Raw genomic sequence first — 4,798 nt, forward strand, 5'->3', positions numbered from 1 at the left:
AGGATTTGGATGGAAAGTGCGTTCCTCTGGCGAGATTTTGGCCACAGCTGTATCCCTTCTAGCCACAACCAGTAAACGCTTTATTTCTTTTTTTAGTGGGTTTACCGGTGGATTAAAGAGCTGCAGTGCCCCCTACTGTACAGGAGAGAGAAGAACACTTAATTTTTCTGTATATTTCTTCGTGGTGGAAGCTGTCAAAATGCTGAATTATGATTTATTTCAGTCATGTCGTGTATTTTCATAACAATACTATATATTTATAATGCAAAGCTAATTGACATAGCCTTTAGGCCTGTCCAGAATACTACAATAGAGCAGTGGTTCTCAACTCCAGTCCTCGGGACCCACTGCTCTGCACATTTTGGATATCTCTCATATCTGACACACTCAGTTCAGTTCATGGAATCTATCCTAACGAGCTGATGATCTTAATCAGGTGTGTTAAATAAGGAAGACATGCAGTGGGTCCCGAGGACTGGAGTTGAGAACCACTGTTATAAGCTGTGTCCCAATTCAAAGGCTGCGACCTTCTAAAGGGCGATTTATAGTCGTGCGTAGGTCCTACAGCGTAGCTACGGCGTAGGCTATCCGTAGCCTGTGCGTAGCTCTGCGTAGCTTGACGCGCACCTCACAAAATTTCTAACAGCGCGTCGGCTCTACGCGGACCGTAAGCGCTGTGATTGGTCCACCAGAACCCCTCCCGTCAGGTAAAAAAACTGCGTCATAGGTATTTCCGTTTGAGACGGTGAAAACAAAGATGAGTCAAGTTGAGGAGTGATTTAACTCAAACTGAAACATAAGTTGCTGTTTATTTACTTCCATCATTGCTGGTCTTCTCAAATTATACACAACAAGTTGCTATTTCGTCTTCGTTTGTGGGTTAACTTGCTTAGCTTCTTCTTCTGTGACGACTTCTGCTGCTACTGTGGATACATGCGTGATTACTGCCAACCAGCGGTTTCGCGGGTGTTTGCACGTCGACGCGGACGGCGACGCACAAGTATAAATGAAAACCGACGCGGAACCTACGCCGTCGCTGCTACGCCGTAGGACCTACGCACGACAAAGGCCCTGTCCCAAATGGCGCACTTCATGTGGACTTTCGGTCTCGTGGCCTTAAATTGCGCGTGCTCGCTTAGTCCACGAGTCCGTAGGGTGTCCCATCTGTCATTTTTACGCTTTGAAGTGTGCTCATCAGCGCCTCCTTTGCCCCCTTGATGCGGTCTTCAGCGAAGCCCGCACTGCAGCAGGCTTCGCGCACTTTACCAACCCAGAAGTCCTTGCGAAAGAGCAATCAGACCAATCAGGCGACGGAGGGAGGAGTTCACACTGACGGGCAACTTCTCTACCTATTTCCGGTGTGATGCTCGAGTCTGTCCCAAAATACAACTCCGGTGCACCCACGTGGACTCGCATCAAGGGTCCCTAAAGTCTGGACTACGTGATGTCATCAAAGTGTGGACTCTGAGGAGGACCACAAGTCCGGAGTGTGCCATTTGGGACAGGACCATCAAATCGCCCTTAAGGACGTATTTTAAGACCGATTGCGTCACAGCAGCGCGACTTAAGGCCAGTAAGGCCGTCCCATTTCAAAGGATGCTTATGCTGCGTTCCAGGCAGGCTTTTAAACCCGTGAGTTACGACTTCAAAACCACGACTCACGACCCTATGCGTTCCAGGGAGCCTGTTACTCGTGTTTTTACAACCTTCTACCGGTGAAAGTGCACTGGAACGGCAGTCAAACCCGTGACTTCCCACCCGTGAACTCGTACTAGATCGATGTACTCCCAGTTCAGAGTCGTGAGTCGTGGTTTTGAACTCGTGAGTTACGGGTTACGCGGTTGCCTCAAAACGCGTCCTCATTTCTCCGCGCTAAGGATAGAACGAATGGATCCTTAACAGCCGAGGATATCCCAAGAGTCATTGCGCGTCTGCAACGGCTGCATATAATGGGTGGATATTCTAAAATAAACAATTAAAACCTTTATTAAATAAAAGTGTATTTATCAGAAAAAAAATTGTCTTGTCACTGTTTTAGTTATGTTTTGTGTTAATAATATTCTTTTTATGTTGCGTATATTTATAAGGTTGATTAATTTGGTATACTGTTGAATAGTTTAATATACATCAACGTGTCATATTTCTAAAATAAATTAATAATTTTTCTTATGTCATATTTATTTTAATAAGTCAGAAACGTGCATGTGGGCGCGTGCAGCAGGTGACGCTAATTACGGGTCCTCCGAAGGTTAGACCGTCTCATTTCAGTTCTCTTCGCGAACTTCTGAGGCTTCCACCTTGAAAGACCGAGTGCTCACCTTTTAAGGTCGAATGCTCATAAGGTTGCAGCCCTTGAATTGGGACACAGCTATCGAGTATATTTTCTGTCTCATTTTGTTATCCGAAGCCACATGGATATTTAAAACACTCAACTTATGTTATGAAGTGAGTCTGTGGCAAAAACATGGTTTTAATCCAATTATTTGTCGTGTTTTGATGGTGTGCTAAGATGACATGCTAGCTCAGGGGTGGGCAACTCCTGGTCCTGAGGGCCACAGCCCTGCAGAGTTTCTTTCTTTCTTTCTTTTTTAACGCCATACCAGCTTCAAAGGCTAAATTCATGGCGAGAATACAGTATAATTAAATCAAAGGAAGATTTAAAAAGATGTTTTAAATTTATTTCCTCTAAAAATCTTAAAAACATGCTTGGGCTCACTTGATTAAAAACCTTTTCAAAACTATCAACAGAGTAAAAACGATTTCTCACAGGGGTAAATGTAATACAGTCTAAAAGGATATGTTTAATGGACAATGATTTTGACAAGATGAACATTTTGGATGGTTTTCTCCTGAGAGTAAAAATTGGTGTCATTTTTGAATGTCCTATTCTACATCTTGTATAACTTGGTTCCATCGTTCATCAAAACAGGAATTGTGTTTTTTCCTCACATCAGGATTTATTTCATGCAACTTATTATTTAGACATTGATCCCATTCTGATTGCCATTTATTTCTGATGTATTCATTTATCGTTTGTTTTAAATCTGTAAAAGGTAGGCCTATAGAACACTTTATTGATTCTGTGGACAGTGCTTCTTTTGCTGCATTGTCCCCTGCAGAGTTTAGCTCCAACCCTAATCAAACACAGCTGAAAAATCTAATTGAAGTCTTCAGGACTCTTTGGAAATGACATTCAGGTGTGTTCAATCAAGGTTGAAGCTAAACTCTGCAGGACTGTGGCACTCAATGCCCACCTCTGTGCTAGCTGCTCTTTATGCACCTGCTGTTAATAGAAGGGTTGTCAACTTCCTCAGTATCTTGAGATATGAAAAATAGGTTTTAGGAATGATTTTGAATGGTAAAACTAATTGAAATCTTACTTTTTGTAAGAAAGGCATTTGACACAAAGTCAAAGAAGGTAAAGTGAGATGTTTGACTAAAGAACAGAGGGATTAAAACACAGTGAATAGAAATGTATCCTTAAAGCAACACCAAAGAGTTTTTTTTACCTTAAAATAACGCTTCCAAAAAAGTTTCAGTCGTTCATCCACTCTAAACAGGGTGAACAAGGTGAAGAGTCACGGAAAAGCTAAATAGAGAGGCTAAAACGAAAAGCAAATCTAATAGCGAAAAGAATAAGGAGAACCAACAGGGAAATGAAAACAGAAAAGTCAAACGAAAATGCCCTTTTAAATGCCTAATTTAAACCTGTATTTGTAATTCAATTTATAAATCCAGTTATTTATTTCTCTTTTTAAATCGCTTTTTGAAATACAATTTGAAATTCCATTATTTAATTAAGAATTTAAAAATGCAATTTAAAATGATGAACTTATTGAGTATTTTATGTTGTTTTTATAAATTGTTATATTAATTTGAATTATTTATTAATGGATTTATATTTCATTTCTATGTTATTTTTATAATCTCATTTTTTATTGCCTAATAAAATGTTACATAATGATTTTTTTTGTAACTTTGTCTATTTATTTATAGATTAATTAATGATTTTTTAAACAAATCTATTAATTGCTATTTTTATTGTCCAGGTAGTTATTAAAAATTGAAGTTCTTTATTACATTTTGCATGACTCTTGTGGTCCTCCATAGTCCTGTAGTCCGAGTGAATACTACAAAAACTTGCTTTACGGCAGACCTACAATCCAATCAGAGCCAGCTATGCCTCAGTATTTATGACAGTGGGTAATGGACAATTACGCTTCTAACCTGTAGGGGGAGCAAAGAGCCAAAACTCTTTGGTGTTGCTTTAATTATAATAAAGACAAAAGAATAATGATTATAGGGTTAATAATAAGAGGTGTTAATGTGTTCCTTTCTCTCTTTATCTCTCTCTTTCTAGTTTTGTCTGGTGTCTGTGAATAACGGCATGTGTGAAGATGTAAGTTTGAATGAAACACACACAACAGAGTAAGGGCAGTTATATTATACACTTTATTTTCAAACAAATAAGAGAAGTTGAATGTGAGATCCAACTATGGATATGGTTTGCAGATCTTATAGATCCAATTGGAGTCGAGTTTCACTAGAACTCCCTGCCTGTCAGGAAATCACTAAATCTGTACTCAAATATTTGTTTTGAGAGTTAACACTTGAAATCAACCACAAGGCAAATCAAATAATGAAGGGAAAACAACAGGCATGAACGAAATGATATTGATTTAAATAAAGATGGTTTATTAAATAATCTGTCTTAACATAAGAATGGATAAAATCATTTAGTTGTGTAAATCTTAGGAAAGATTTAGTTGTTATATTTACGTTCTGTGTGGTCGAATGA

This window comes from Paramisgurnus dabryanus, chromosome 11 (assembly GCF_030506205.2).
Source record: "Paramisgurnus dabryanus chromosome 11, PD_genome_1.1, whole genome shotgun sequence".
Classification (NCBI taxonomy): domain Eukaryota; kingdom Metazoa; phylum Chordata; class Actinopteri; order Cypriniformes; family Cobitidae; genus Paramisgurnus; species Paramisgurnus dabryanus.